The sequence below is a fragment of the Leopardus geoffroyi genome, chromosome A2 (genome assembly GCF_018350155.1).
Source record: "Leopardus geoffroyi isolate Oge1 chromosome A2, O.geoffroyi_Oge1_pat1.0, whole genome shotgun sequence".
Taxonomy (NCBI): Eukaryota; Metazoa; Chordata; class Mammalia; order Carnivora; family Felidae; genus Leopardus; species Leopardus geoffroyi.
The window spans coordinates 14,227,461-14,243,993 of record NC_059331.1 but is presented as its reverse complement, the minus strand read 5'-3'; the positions used below and the strand labels follow the sequence as shown (position 1 = coordinate 14,243,993).

At 51.7% G+C, this 16,533-nt stretch overlaps 1 protein-coding gene across 2 annotated transcripts in view; it reads right to left on the bottom strand.

Moving 5' to 3' along the window:
- Window positions 1-15,831, bottom strand: part of SLC25A42 (solute carrier family 25 member 42) — a 31,777-nt gene extending 15,946 nt beyond the window's left edge. For both annotated transcript variants that reach the window (XM_045492508.1, XM_045492511.1), the window contains exon 1: window positions 15,721-15,831. The gene's annotated coding sequence lies outside the window, so the exon portion shown is untranslated. The remainder of the gene's footprint in view (window positions 1-15,720) is intronic.
- Between the last annotated feature and the right edge of the window lie 702 nt (window positions 15,832-16,533).

Sequence of the window (16,533 nt, the reverse complement as noted above, 5' to 3'; positions counted from 1 at the left end):
AGAGCCTCCTGGCAACTCGCCAAGGATCATGGGATGAAGAGGAGATCCTTACCCTGGGGGAATGAATGGGGTAAGATCTCAAGATTTTGTCCCTCAGGCCAAAGGTTAATCTAAGAAATAAAGAGCTCCTTGCTATTATAAAATCAGTAAACAAACAAAAAACAGCCCAAGACAAAAAAAAAAAAAAAAAAAGGCAAAGAAACAAAGAAACACCAGGTCACCAGGAAAGAAACAAATAACTTAAAAAAATATATGACAAAACAAAAAAGACCGATAACGGAGAAAGTCAGGCTGACCCCTCACTGAAGGGCTGTTTGCAAGTATTAAAACTGCGCCAGGAGATGGGGGTGGACAAGGAGGGGGCGGTGGTGGGGGGCACACCTCTTTGCAGGTGGTCTGGCAAACACTTTGGAATGTGTGCTACCCCAGTACATGAGCCTGAGGACTCACTGGCCCTAAGGCCACCGTCAGCTGCTGGTCCCAGCAAAGGCCTGGAAGGGAAGCGACGTAGAGGGAGGTGACAGAGGGAATGTGTAACTCACATCCCCATGGGGAGAAGCCACTCAGCCTGTCACTAATGAGCACAGCCCACCTTGACTAAGTGAGCAAGGTCAACACCACCGGTGACAGGGCCTATAGACAGCCTGCATCCCCAACATGATGCCCTAGGAGGGACACGACATTGCTGCAGTGAGATTCCTACCAAAGATGGACCCCACAGGCTAACCATGAGTAAACAGCACACAGTCCACACCAAAGAACACTGCAAAAAAAAAAAAAAAAAAAAAAGCGTGGAGCTTGTGGATGATGAGGAAAGACTGGGGTACATCACAGACCAGGGGAGACTAGGCAGATCGGATGACGAAATGCATTGTGGGAGCCTGGACCAGAATGAGAACATTAGGGGAAATGCTGGGGAGATCTGAATTCAGGCTGGAGGTGAGCTCCAAAGTTGCCTCGATGGTATTTTCTGGTTCAGGTAGCTGTATCCTGTATGATGCTAACATTGGCAGCTGGATGAAGGGTCTACCAGAACTCTGGTTATTTTTGTCACTTTTCTGTAAGGCTGAAATTATTTCAAAATAAAAAGCTAAAAAAAAAAATGCCTTAAGGCAACCATGACCTTCTGGATTTGCTACAGGTTTCGGAGAAACCAATTTCAGAGGTCTGCGGCTGCTGAGGGGCTGGCTGGCTGGTCTGGCCCCTCCTTGTCCAGTTGGTGCCTCCAAGTCAGCAGCTTAGTATCTTGGGCTGGGGAAGGGCTCTGGCAGCCATGGGAGCCCCGTGAGAGGGATTGGGGCTGCTGCCTGGTTTGTGGGGAGACCGATGCTCTTCTTGGCAGGCATAGCCTGACCCTGGCCTCTCTTAAAAAAAATTTTTTTTTAATGTTTTTATTTTATTTTTGAGAGAGAGACAGACAGAACATGAGCAGGGGAGGGGCAGAGAGAGAGGGAGACACAGAATCCAAAGCAGGCTCCAGACGCGGCTGTCAGCACAGAGCCCAACGAGGGGCTTGAACCCACGAACCATGAGATCATGACCTGAGCTGAAGTCAGACGCTTAACCGACTGAGCCACCCAGGCACCCCCGATCCTGGTCTCTCTTTGGAGCAGGGTGTTAGAGGTCAGCAGCTGCAGGGCCCCAGGCCACGGCCTTTGCTCAAGGTCATCTCTGGCTCTAAGTGTGGGATAAGAACTGGGAGTGTAGGCAGGCGATAAACACAATGACACAATGGCAGCTATTGTTTATTAAATCCCTTTGTTCCTGTGTTCTTTCATCTGGCCAGCCTTCACCACTGCGTATAGGTGCTGCTTTACCAATGGGGAAGTTAAGGCAGCATGCGTTCCCTGCTAGAGACCACTAATGGTGACAATCGCTGTCACTAACAATTAGGGGTGTCACGGTCACTGGTTTCTCTCTCCATGTTGCTGATGAGACATGGAAAAACCTGGTCAGACCAACGGCAGAGGGAACTCCAACCTTGACATAGGACTCCAAAAGTCATGGCCATATCCTTCTCCAAGAAACCATGGCCCCTAGGCCAGCCTCAACACCATTTCATCCCAAATGATTCTCCTGGAGAACCATGTGCCTCTTAAGACTTTGTTTAACCTGAAGGAACAATGGCGTAAGGGACGGATGGAAGAGGATCTGGCTGTACTCAATAGTCCCCTGAAGGCAACATGCAAAGCCCAGCAGAACACAAACAACCTGTTCACAGAGCTAAAGGGACACCATGGGTTCCTGGACTGTGATGGATCGGAGGTGCCCAAGGCTCTGTCCCTAGGACGTGATCCTGGAAGAGGCAGTCAAGGGCTGGCTTGGCACTCCACCGGGACAGAAGTCAGAGTCTGTATCACCAAGGTGGGGCTCTGGGTAAGCAGTCCCTGTTATGGGCTGGCACCTGGCAGAAGGAAGGTGTGGGAGGAGATCCCTGAGGGACCAAGGCCTGGTGTCTGGGGGCCTGAGAACTTCCAGTCTTGAACTTGGAAGATAGCCTTGGCCTGTTGGCTCCCACAAGCCTGGAGGAAGTCAGCAGAAATCATGTCTGGGAGATGACACCCTGGGCCTTGCCTGACTTAAAAAATTTAAACCTAAGATAATGAGGCACATGGGCAGGCTGGGCATTTGAAACATATTTTGAAACACAGACATTTGAAAACACAGAACGTCTGATTGGGAAGAATCCCAGCTGCCCTACCTTCCAGACGTGGGGCCCCACATGAAATATTGCTCAGTGCCTCCGAGGCTCTGGTCCCCTGGCAGTAGAGGTGAATTAGGGACAGTGGACAGTGACACATGGTGGTATCTGATAAAATGGAAAAATAAGAAGCAGAGGCCTCTTGAGACCCTCAAGTGTCACAGCCCGCAGATTCGAGAAGGGTGACCACGAAAGGGAGCCCAGCCTGAGGTGTTGGCCGTGAAGAGAGGACCTGGGCTGGTCTGGTCAGTGAGCCTACTCCTCCTCCTGTTCTAGCATGACTGTCTACAGAACTCCAGGCTTTCCAGTTATTCCCTTAATCTCCCTTTTCTGCCCCAGAACCCCATTCCCTCATGCCCCAGCCCATCTGGGTTTGTCTGATGTGTTTTTTCACCATGAGCTTGGGTTGTGTGGTCTTGGGAGGACCTTGGAGGTGAGCCCTCCTTATGACCTTATACCTGAGAACACAGACTTAATCCAGGTGAGACTGACTTGGACCTCTTGGTTAAGGTGGGGTCTGCCAGATGTCTGTCCCCCTGCTGAGTGACACTTTGCCAGACTCGTCTCTTTGGAACCAGCCCACCTTTGGGGGTCGGGGGAGTTAAGCTCTCTTCTTGGAGGGGGAGAATACATGACTGGGTATTCTTACACAGGAACTGTGGCCTCTTCTCCCCAACTAATTTACTTTTTCTGTCATTTATTCAGATCAGTATGACCTTGGGGTGCTTGGTGGCTCAGTTGGTTAAACGTCCGACTTCAGCTCAGGTCATGATCTCGGAGTTCGTGGGTTCAGGCCCCACGTCAGGCTCTGTGCTGACAGCTCAGAGCCTGGAGCCTGCTTCCAATTCCGCGTCTCCCTCTCTCTGCCCCTCCCCCACTCACGCTCGGTCTCTCTCTCCCTCTCTCTCAAAAATGAATAAACATTTAAAAATATATATATCACTATGACCTTGTAGATGACCACTTCATGCTCTGGGTTAAAACAAGATGATCTGTTACTCATTGGCTGCTTTGATCTTCTAATGCTGGCCACAGGCCAAGATGTCTTGCACCCACTGGAGGTGGAGGGGCAGGTTTGGCAGGAGGGTGGTGGGGGTGGAGGACAGTGGGGGGATCAACACGACGCAGATGACAAGGGGTGGTCCAAAGTAGCTGCAGGAGTTGGACTAAGTGTGCTCAAGGGACAGATGTTGACGTGTGCCCGTGGGCCCCAAGCCTGATTCTGTAGATACAGAGGTGAGGCAGGGTGGTGCAGGGCAGGGTGCAAGCTCCTGTCTGAGGCCCAGCTCTGCTTCTCATCATCCTGGTCCTTGCTGCTCCCATGTCTTCCCTCCACCCCACTTGCTCACTGTGCTCCTCTGGCTCGTGTGACCCCAGCCTTCCACAGGGCCCTCTGGGTTGCCCGGTGGCTGGGCAGTGGGCACCAAAGGGAATTCACTCCTTTGTTCCCAGTAAGAGGAACCCAGACAAGGAGGAAAGGTGCCACTGGGCAGGGCCAGGGCCTGGCCAGTCTGGGAGCCTGTGAGTGGGGGCTTGAAGGTTCTAGAATCCTCTTGTCCTGATCCTTGAAGGGATGGTTCTGGAAAGGGGAGCCTTAAGGACTGCCCTGCTCTGGTCCAATATACACTACCCCTCTGGGGTTCCTTTGAGTCTGATTAACTGTGTGCCTGCCAAGTACACACTCTGGGGAAACGGCACCACAGTGGTGGGGGGCGGGGAGTGTGGGCAGAGGACCCACAGCGGTGCTGGTGAGCAGGGCTCTGTGGTAGGAGAGGTGTAGGGCAGGGTATGTCCTGGGGTCTGGGAAGGAGCACCCCGTGTAGCCAGAGCAGTAAAAAGGGGGGCTCCCCCAAGGCTGGAGCCAGCTCAGGCTGATCAGGGAAATAAAGGCAGGCGAGTGCATGTGGGCCATGGAAGGCTCTGCTAGTGGGAGAGCACAAAACACCCCCATCCCACAACATCCCTGTTGGTTCTTCTACCTCTGGACCCCAGCCAGGATGATCCCCCAAATCCCTCCCCCAGTGCCTCTCCTCAGTGTTTGAGACCCTAAGATGGCATTTGGGAACTCCTAACACCTGCGTGGTAGCCTGTCATATCTCACAGTGATGACGAGCACCCTCTGGGGACACAACCCAGACAGCCACCCACAAGAGAACAAGTTCTCGCAGGTGGCAGGGTCACACAGCCGGTCCACACAACAAGACAGAAGGGCCGGCTGCTGCCACACACAATTGATAGGCGCAAATCTCAGACAAAACAGTGGAGAAAGAGAAGCCAACACAAAAGACTGTGCACCAAGTGAGTCTAAGTCACATCCAAGCACAGTAACACAAAGTGGCCTTCTGTACAAGTGGAATGTTATTCAGCTTTTAAAAAATTTTTTTTTAAATTTTTTTTTATTAAAAAAAATTTTTTTAAATTTTTTTTATTAAAAAAAATTTTTTTTCAACGTTTATTTATTTTTGGGACAGAGAGAGACAGAGCATGAACGGGGGAGGGGCAGAGAGAGAGGGAGACACAGAATCGGAAACAGGCTCCAGGTTCTGAGCCATCAGCCCAGAGCCCGACGCGGGGCTCGAACTCACGGACCGCGAGATCGTGACCTGGCTGAAGTCGGACGCTTAACCGACTGCGCCACCCAGGCGCCCCTAAAAAATTTTTTTTAAATGTTTATTTAATTTTGAGAGACAGAACACATGTAGGGGAGGGGCAGAGAGAGGAGACACAGAATCCGAAGGAGGCTCCAGGCTCCGAGCTGTCAGCATTAGAGCCCGACATGGAGCTCGAACCCACGAACTGCAAGATCATGACCTGAGCTGAAGTCGGCTGCTTAACCGACTGAGCCACCCAGGTGACCTGAACATTATTCAGCTTTAAAGAGCAACGAAATTCTGACACAGGCTACAGGATGGAGGAACCTTGAGGGCATCACGCTAAGTGAAATAAACAAGTCACAAAAGGACAAAGATTTAAATCCACTTCTGTGAGGTCTCTAGAGTCCCTAAATTCATAGAGGCAGAAAGCAGAATGGTGGGTGCCAGGGGCCGAGGGAGGGGAATGGGGGGTTCATGTTTAATGGGGACAGAGTTTCAGTTTGGGAAGATGGAAAAGTTCTGGAGCTGGTTGGTGGTCATGGCTGCACGGCAATGAGGACGCACTTCATGTCAGTGAACTATATGCAAAGCAAAGGTGGGGGCAGTATATTTTAAGTTGTATATATTTCATCACAATTTAAAAAATCAGGGGCACCTGGGTGGCTCCGTCGGTTGAGCATCTGACTTCGGCTTGGGTCATGCATGATCACACGGTTCATGAGTTTGAGCCCCACATCGGGCTCGCTGCTGTCAGCGCAGAGCTCTCGTCGGACCCTCTGTCTCCCCCACCCCTCTCAAAAATAAACAAACATTTAAAAATTAAGTAAAATAAAATAGATCAAGCACGACAATAAAGCGTCAGCAGTGATAAAGATCAGAATGGGGTTTGCTGTGGAAGGTAGGACAGGGAAGGGCCACGGAGGAGCCAGAGTGGGGCTTGAAACGTTCTGCATGTTGATCAGATTTCACAGGTGAACACACATGTAAAACTTCCTTGAGCTGTGGACAGAAGCTACTCACTTTCCCGTGTGTCAGTTATACCACAAGAAAAAAATTAAACATTAAAGAAGAGAATCCCCAAACTTGGCTAGCCTCTCCCAGACCACCTGACCCTGAACCTGGGCACTGTGTTCTTTTAACTTTTTTTTTTTAACATTTATTTATTTTTGAGACAGAGAGAGACAGAGCATGAGCGGGAGAGGGTCAGTCAGAGGGGGAGACACAGAATCTGAAACAGGCTCCAGGCTCTGAGCTGTCAGCACAGAGCCTGATGCGGGGCTCAAACTCACAGACCGCGAGATCATGACCTGAGCCGAAGTCGGCCGCTTAACCGACTGAGCCACCCAGGCGCCCCTGGGTACTGTGTTCTTAACTCCGAGGGGACTCCGATGGCAGCAGAGGGGTGATCTGCATTGCTCACTGATGCTCACCTTTCCCCTCACCTGTGGAGAACGCCTGCTGATGATTTTGGCAATGACTAAAAGTCCGAGGAGATGCCTAAGCTCCTAGAAGGAAGGCCACATGTACAAGGGATGTCTGGCCCACTTCTGGAGACAGCACACTGGGCAGACACCCACTCTGTCTCTGTCACCTGGGAGAAAGGCGGGGCTGACCCTCCCCTTGACTCTAGGGTGACCCTCAGTTTGGAGCACCAGACCCAAAGACTGGGATTTCTGAGGGAACCACTGGGCCGGAGAAGTCCTCTTTCTCTCAGGAGGGGAAACAGGTAGGCCCCAAGGGGAGCTGACAGAGCCCAGGCCAGGGAGGGAGGTGGACATACGTCTTCATGACTCGGGATGCCCTGGGGCCCAATGGTTCTAGCAGAACTTGGGAGCTGGCGAAGAACCTGGCAGGTGCTAGAAGCACTTAGACTTTTTCACCCTAGAGCCCACAAAGCTCCCTTTCTAGTTCAGCCAGTCTGGGATGGGTCTCTGTCCCTTGCACAGCCTTCCAGAGCCCTGATCTGTGTATTTCCCTTATACTCTTCCAGGCCCGTGCTGCATTTCCAACCATGGCAATGGCATCCTGCGGCCCCGGTGCGCCCAGCCTCAGTATGTTCTCTGGGCGTACCTCTAACAGGTACCCACGGCCTGGGATTCAGGTGCCAGAGTCTCTGCTAAAAGTGGAGTGAGATGGGGCTCACCCCCCACATGCCATGGGCAGGCAGCATTCACAGACCAGCCCCAATCAACAAAAATTCATTTTTTGTACCATATTTCTGTTCCACTCATCAAAAAACAAAGCAAAGCAGGGTCGGGAGGCAATTCAGCAATATAACATACTGAACAGCACTGTCTAGAAAATGTGAACCAGGTGCTTTGGGATCTTAGGTAGCCCAGGCTATGAGCCCCCACGCAGCAGCCTCTCCACGTGTGCATCCGTCCTAATACACGCACCTGCACACACACATTTGTGCCCAATTCCCTCAGAAGCTCCCTGACCAAGGCCACCATTCATGTTCATGAGCACTTGTGTGCACCACCCCACGGGGCCAAGGAAATGTTTACATAAAGGGGGGGGGGGGTTCTCGGCTGATGGAGTTTACAAGCAGTCGTGGACAGATCCTGTAATCTCTCAGTAAACGGAAGCCAATTAACATCCTATCTGCCTGTTGATAAAGGCTGTTTTCTTTTCCAGTTAATGGGCATTAACTTCTGCCTAAGAGAGCGGTAGCATCTTACATAATGGCTGTTCCCTGTTAACCCAGACCCCACCAGCTGCTGCCCATCTCTCCCTGCTGCATTCCCTTCTATTCATGCCTTTCAGACAAATTGGTCACCACAACCTTGTGTTGCAGTCTCTATGGGTCAGACACTCAGGCATCCAAGTCCTAAAAGATACAGAACATCCTATTGTCAATCACTGTCCTCGGCCCTTGCAAGAAAGTGTTGCCAACACCTGTCACCAACTGCACCGTAGTGATCTACAACAAACCAAGGCACGCGGTGGTACTCAGGTCCCTCTAATAAGAGGGTGCACTTGTGTAAAGCCCTCACCCCAAAAGTCTTGTTTTCTCACTCAGCATGTGGAGCCTAGCACAGTGCTTGTATCCACTCAGTTATTTGCCAGATAAGGCAATTAACTTTCAGAACATACCAAGTTCTGCTTTGGCTGCACTCTCCCCACCCCATGCCTAGCAAACTCCTCTGCACCCTTCAAAGCCCTCCCTAAATGCCCCGGCCTCACCTCCCAAAACTTAGCTGCTCTGCCCTACACTGAGCACCCCGTGGCTCCCTGCTGCACCAGGAGGGGTCACTTTCCATTAGCTTCCTCTGCTAGGCTTGGGGTGGGGGGTGTCTGTGGAAGGCAATGGCCTGGGCTGCGCTCAGTGTCCATGCTTAGCAGGAAGTCAGAAGCATACACCTACACCCAGGTGGTTTTTCTGTCCATCTTCCTGCCCTTCAGACATCCTTCATGTGGCAGCAGAAATGTACCTTTTCTATCACTGTCCGCCTCATTCCCTAAGTAGGAATGTGTACAGGCTCCCAGTTACACCATGCTGGTGTTTTGGGAAGATGGGGTCCAGCGTGTGACCTTGGACGTGTTACTAAACCTCCTCAGGGCTCAGTTTCCATCCATCACCATCTTTCCAGGGTCCTGCTGCTCAAGTGGGTCATGGGTACTGGTTAAGTATTGGTAAGTATCATTCTGCCTAATAAGGAGTCAGATGGACCTGGGATGGAGCCCATCACAGGCCCTACTAAGGGCCCTACTGAGCAGGCCTCACCAGTTCCTGGATCTCACCATTCAGCCTGCATTCCCCATGCCAGGGTCTCTAGAAGAGTTGAGCATTGGTCCCTGGTGTCCAGCGCCGCTCCCCGCTTTTTCCAGGTTCATCTCCCCAAAGAGTTAAACAGAAGTTGGAAAGTGGCGCCCCACTGCCCACCAGGTGACAATGGTTTAGGAAGCACGTGCTCCCCGCCAAACACTACCACGCCAGTGCCGCTGTCCGGCACAACAGGTGGCGCAGTCTCTGACTCTCACGTTCAGGGCTGGCCGACACTTGGCTCTGACCGGTGTGCTCCAGGCCAAAGGGGCTGTTCACAGCCCCCAAACCTGTCCCTTCTTCAAGGCCTGGCTCTTATACATCGCCTTGCCAGCCCAAGGCTAGACTAGCCACTGGCTAAGGCCTGGCCAGTAAGGGGTCCTGTCTCCCCTTTGTGCTGTAAGCCAAGCTCCCTCCCCTCTTCTGGCTGCGGGGACCTGCCCACCACCACAGGGGAGAGGCAGGGTCTAGCATCTTCCTCCAGCTCTGAGCTGCTACACCAGGTGTTTCCAGGAACACCTGTCCCAGAATCTCCAGGACACTTGTGCAGGATTCCTGAGCTCCTCCTCAGGCATATTAAGTCACAGCTGCCACAGTGAGGTCTGAGAGCCTACCCCTTAGACAGGGCCGGGACAAATACCGCAGCCTGGGTGGGGCTTGGGTCTGCGTGGCTAATTAAGACTTAACTGAAACATACATACTCGCTTTTTCAACTCATCCCATGGCAAAGGCATGCGACCTGCGGACGGAACAGCACTGACGTCTTTTGGGAGCCCTTCACTGGCACATTTGATCAGGGAAGGCTTGCAACTACTCACAAGGTGGCCTCATCTCACGGGTGGGAAAGCACAGGCTGCTAGAGGCTCTCAGCTAAGGTATGCTGGCGATGCCTTGCCTGAAGTGGCCTCAAGGTTAAGTCCCCTCTTGTGCCTGTCACCGGCTCCATGGACCAAGTCCCTCAATCCTCTCTCAAATTCCATGCCTTGGGTCCTACAACATCCAGGCTCACTTGTTCCCTTTGCTGACAACGCTTCGCCTTCTGGCTGACTCCTTGCTGGCTTTCAGATATCCGAGAACCTTCCCCTCGCTGAGTTAGCACCTCAATCCTCTGCTGGAATTGATCAACTACAGAGCCCCAACCACTTGGGGATCCACATCTGTGTCCCCTACCCTTCAGAGCCCCAGTATTTCTGCTTCCTCTGCACCTGTCCCTGTCCCCGGTGCATAGATTTTTACAGACTGGAAAACAACGGGGTGGTCAGGCTTCAAGTTTGTTCCATTCCTGGAGGCAGACTGCCTGTGGTGTTTCAGTACAGCTCACAGACATCAGTGTCTAACAGCGGCAGAAAGCATGCATGCCGCGGGTGACTGCTTAAAGGACAGGGGTCTGGATTTGGGCTGACCTAGGTTCATCTTGGCTCCCCTTCTGTTCTCCCTGCAGGTGGGGCAAAGGCCCCTAAGTCTTGATGACCCTTCTATAAACTGGGATGATCTAGGACCAAGCTCACAGTCCCGTAAGCATGCGCCAAGGGCTAGCAAATACATGTTTACTTGCCCAGGTCCTTGCTAGCTCTGGGCAGATGCCTCCACCTTCCAGTAGGGAGGCAGGTGAGTGAGGGGCCGTGTGCTCCAACCCTACCAGCCCCCTTCTGCCTGAAACAGTAGACGCCACTAGACAAGCATTTCTTTGCATAACATCCTGACAGAAATTCTGGCCTTGCAGCTACAGGGATTAAATGGTGTCCCCTAAAGTTCATGTCCCACCAGAACCTCAGAAGGTGACCCTATTTGGAAATAGGGTCTCTGCAGGTGAAATTAGTTAAGGACACTGAGATGAGATCGTACTGAATTTATGGTGGGTCCTAAATCCAATTATGGGTGTCCTTGTAGGAAGACACACACACACACACACACACACACACACACACACACACACACACACAGGGAGTGCCTGGGTGGCTCAATCAGTTGAGCACCTGACTTTGGCTCAGGTCATGATCTCGCGGTCCGTGAGTTCGAGCCCCGCGTCGGGCTTTGTGCTGACAGCTCAGAGCCTGGAGCCTGCTTCGGATTCTGTGTCTCCTTCTCTCTCTGTCCCTCCTCCACTCACGCTCTCTCTCTCCCCCCTCTAAAAATAAATAAACATTAAAAAAAAAAAAGAAGAAGACACACACGCAGGGAAGAAGGCTGTGTGGAGATGGAGGCAGAGATTGGGATGATGTGGCTCCAAGCCAAAACCCCAAAGATTGTCAACAACTACCACAGCCAGGAGAGAGGCCTGGTAAGATTCTCCCTTAGATCCCTCAGTAGAAACCGACCTGCTGTCTCAGTCTGTTTGGGCTGGTAACAGAAGACCATAAACTGGGTGGCTTATGGACAACAGAAATGTATTTCTCACAGTTCTGGAGGCTGGAAAGTCCAAGAATCAAGGTGCCAGCAGACTGAGTGTCTGGTGACAGCACTTTTCCGGGTTCACAGATAGCTAATGTATTGCTGTGCCTCATAAAACAGAAGGGGCAGGGCCTCTTTTATAAGGGCATTAATCCCATTCATGAGGGCTCCACCCTCATGACCTACTCACCTCCTTAAGGCCCCACCTCCTAATGCCATCACGTTGTGGATTAGGTTTCAAAATATGAATTTTAGGGGGCCTGGGTGGCAAAGTTGGTTAAGCGTCCGACTTCGGCTCAGGTCATGATCCTGCAGCTCGTGAATTCTAGCCCCGCATCAGGTTCTGTGCTGCCAGCTCAGAGCCTGGAGCCTGCCTTGGATTCTGTGTCTCCCTCTCTCTCTGCCGTTCCCCAACTCGCGCTCAAAAATAAATAAACATTAAAAAAAAGTCAAAATATGAATTTTAGGGAGACAGAAGCATTCCATCTACAGCATCTGCCAACACCTTGATTTTGGCCTTCTGCTCTCCACAACTATGACAGAATAACTTTCTCTTGTCTTAAGCCACCCAGCTTGTGGTAATTTGTCACAGCAGGCCCAGGACACTAACAAGACAGGAGTCTTCTAAGATCAAAGCTCCTGGTACTGGCTGGTGACCTGCCCATGAACCTGAGGTCACTGCTTCCCTCCGTGGACCTCTCAGGTCATCCTATTGACACAGCTTTGATAGAAAACTTGGCTTCTGCTGATCTTTGTTAAGACCCTAGAATCCAAGCATTCAGCTGCAGCAAAAGGTACTCAGTGAAGAAAACACACGTTGACAAGCATATATTTTAAAAATAGTGCAGTGATGAAGGAAGGGCCGCCGGAGGCAATGTTCTACTTCTTCAACTGAGTGTCAGCTTCGTTATCCTTTATACTTTTCATGTGCACATCATATACTTTTTATTAAGTGTTTCACAATAAAAATAAAGAATATATATATATTTTTTAATTTTTTTTTTCAACGTTTATTTTTGGGACAGAGAGAGACAGAGCACGAACGGGGGAGGGGCAGAGAGAGAGGGAGACACAGAACCGGAAACAGGCTCCGGGCTCTGAGCCATCAGCCCAGAGCCCGACGCGGGGCTCAAACTCACGGACCGCGAGATCGTGACCTGGCTGAAGTCGGACGCTTAACCGACTGCGCCACCCAGGCACCACAAGAATATATGTGTTTTTAAAAAGAGCTGGTTTGCCAAACCTAACCAAGCTGAAAGTTCTGACCATTTCAGTATTCCTGTATTGTCTAATTGCCAAAACAGAAGCACAAAAAAACAGGATGACAGGTGTGAAAAGGCCTGGCCTCAGTCAAAAGGTGCTCTCCACCTGGCACCAAGAGTGAGCAACAGCCGACGACTCGAGAGAATCTCAAGACAGCTTCCCCAAAAGATTTACATCAGACTTATCTCAATTTCATCTGACACCCAAGTGATTTTGCTGGATCCAAGTGGGAAAAAAACTTTTACACCTCTTAAAAAATTTTTTAGACATCTTAAGACCTCCCCTCCCAGGACTGTGGCCAATACCCATGTCTCTGTCTCTGTGTTGCAGGGACCCCCCCCCCCACCCCGCAAACACACACACACAAGGTTTCCTCCAGAGCTCCACAGAGAAGGGATTCAAATAGTTCTTGGACTGAACGTTAGTCTAACTGTGGAAGAGAAACAGAATTATAATGTTTAATCACCACCACCCGGGCTAGAACGCCAAAGAGATGGATAGAAAGCACAGAAGTGGTGTTCAAAAGGATCTCGTAGGCTGTGCTTTACCTATCAGACTGGAGAGACCAAAACACTTGATAATATCTATTCTGGATGCTGGGAGAGAAAACAAGAATTCCACCTTCACAGCCGAGAGACAACTGATGGCAGCACAACCTCTCTGGAGGAACATTAACCATTTAAATGGACATGCCCTTTGGCATGGGAGTTCCAGGAAGACAGGGAGGTTTCGAAGGGTCTGTGCTGGAGCCCCACACACATTCATTCCATATTTGCTCATGCATGGTTCCATCTATTCATTGAAGTTCCATCTATTCATTTGCAAGAGAAGCTACGAGTGACAACCTGAACAGCCATCAGCGAGGGACTGGCTATTACACTGGCACACCCATTTGATAAAAAGCTCATGCAAATGTATCAGGGGTTTAGAAGAGGTGGGGGATATACATCTTTTCCCCATGCCATAGACTATCTCTGGAAGGAAACAGGGCAATTAACAATGGATGCCTCTAGAAGGGCAGAGTGCAGATAAGGGGAGACGTGCTTAATTTTCACTGGGTGCCCTTTTGGACTTTTTTTTTTTTTTTTTTTTTACCACGTACATCAATTACCTTGTCAAATTTTATAGATTTGCATATGTATATATAAGAAATGTGTATACATCTGTATTTATAAAATGTGTGTCTATGCATATATGAGTGTGATGTACATACATGTGTATATCTACTTATAAGCATATACATACACATACATAAATGCACACGTTTTAAATGACTCCTTTTGAATTTGGACAGAAAACCCCAATGGCTTCAGTTTCTCCAGGAGAAGCTGAAGGTGACCCTCCAGAATATTCTGGCACCATCTTTGCAGGGAGAGACCAAAGGGGGGTAAGAGGCACTATGCAAACCTTACAGAAAACCACACCACACTACTACTTTTCAACAACAAAGCCACCCGCTCATTCTACGCTGCACACTTGCAAATTACACTCCAGGGAACTTGAAAAGTTCCAGAAAAATCATTAGTCCCAGCACCACACCAGGCTCCAGTTTTACAGTTTGGCTCTAAGTGGCTGTAACATTAGCTCGCCTCACTCTGAAGAGTGTTTCCTTACTCTCCAGGTTTATCAGCTTTAAGGGCCCAAGGAGGTCTTGAGGGTCAGTGAGGGGCTTCAGTCTGCAAGAGCTGGGGCCAGAGGCGGGAGGCCAGCGGCTCCCTCCCAGGTGACCTAGCCTCTGGTGGCACCCCAGGTGTTGAAGTCCCACTCCTGCAAGGTCCCCGCCCCCACCCAGCCCCAGGACTCGGAGACACGTGCTACAGCAACAATCAGGGGCCACCCCTTCCAGCTCAGTCTTTCTAGACTCAAAGTCATGACTCCTGAGGAACAGTTGCAGGGAAGGTAGGGGTCCCTTCCCCTGCCAATCCCTCAGAGATAAGCACAACAGATGGGCAAAAACAGGGAAGGTCTACAGAGAAGAGTCAGCAATGCTCAGGGAGGGATGGGCTCTGCCTCCCCAACTGAAGTCCCTTTAGGTTTGTTGCTGGTAAAACGGAGATAATTGTAATTTCATCCGGCCAAAGGGATTATTCTAAGCCTAGAAGTTACTTTATAGACTCTCATAAATGAAAATATAACATCTGGGTGGGCTTTTCTTTTGGGTGGGGGAGGGTAGAGGACCTAGGGTGGGGGAAGGGTTCAAGGATTACAGAGAGGGGCACAAACATGGGTGCACCTGTAAGAAGGTACGGGTGGGCACACAGACTGAGGGTGTGTGATGGAGAGAGGAACTGTAAAGGCACAGGGCAGATGCAGGGGTAGGGGGAGAGTACCTGAGGACCCTGACCCGAGTTGCTGAAGGGAGGGGGCAAGTGAGAAGGGCACAGACCTGGATGTGAGCAAAGTCAGTGAGGGGATATGACCCGGACCAGGTGTGAGTGCGGGGCCAGAGTTTAGCATCACAGGCTCAGGCATGGGTATAGTAGGGGATGTAGGCCCTGTTGCAGAGGTGGGGGTGCATGGATCTGGGTGTGGAGATGTCACCAAGAGGGACGATCTTAGGTGATGTGGGGGTGTGCAATGTCAGGTGTGTGTGAGAGAATATCAGTGGGGGTACAGACTCAGATGCCTGTGGGTGTGAAGCCTCAACTGTGCAGAGCTCCTGGGGGCATGGCTCTAGAGGTGTGGGGAATGTCAGAGAAGTGGGCAGTATCAGGTGTATGGGGGGGGGGGGAGGGTTGTCAACAAGAAGGGACGTGGTGTCAGGTGTGCGCGGACTGAGCGTGAAGGTTCAGATTCGGCTGGGAGGGTCCCCAGGGAGCACCGGATGCGGGGTGCAGGGATGGGGGGGTTTAACCTCTCCCTGCCCCTTTGACGCTGCTGTCACGCCCTGCCTCGTCCGCCCCCGCCCCAGGACACATGACAGGACCATGCCTCGCCCTCGCTCGGCCCAAGGGGAGCGGACCCTCCGACGCTTGCGCCACCCCGCGCCCCCTGCTCCCCCTCACCGTCTGGGACGCGTCGCCTTCACCACCACCGCCGCCGCCGCCGCCGCCTCCGGCCACCACGGCCCCGCCTCGCGCACCCTCAGCGCGCGCCGCGGGAGGGGTCCACGCCACGCTCCGATTGGCTGCGCGTTGGCCAATCAGCGCTTGGAAAGACAGGGATTGGTTAGCATGAAACAGACAGGCAGCCCCTAGAGCCAATCACTGAGGGGCAAAGGCGGGCTCTTGGGTGAGGTTTTTGGTCCCAGAGGTGGTCTCTCAGGGTGCGAGGTGCCGGGAGGTGAGGGCCTGGAGGTAGGCGAAGATTGGAACTCTGGCGGAAGACGAGCAGCCCTGACGACCAATCCCTGGGGGGCAAGAGAAGTGGCTGGCGCAGCTGGCTCGAGAAGAACGGAGGGCGTAGCCTGGAGGGCGATGAGGATTGGCTACAAAGCCGAAGACAGGCAGGCCCAAAGGCCGGTCGCAGGGTCAGTGGGCGGTGCACCTCCGAGCCGCCTGGCGTGTGCAAGGTGCAGAGTTTGGCCCGGAGGGCGGCTGCCGTAGATGGCCTCGGACGCCCCATGCAGGGTCCCCTGAGGCTATGTCAAAGAGGTTGTCCTGACCACACAGCACGGAAGCAAGACCTCCAACTCTGGCTGTGAACATGGGCCATCGCGGCTGAAAGATTGCTGGGATAATTCTCCATTCTTTCACTCTCCATTATTTCTCTGCTAAAGACACGGAGAGGGCAGACTCTCTGAGGTCACTCGGGCTTGTCCTCTGCAGCTCCAGGTTGTTGTGAAGATGTGGAAACAGGTGGAATCCTACCTACGAGAT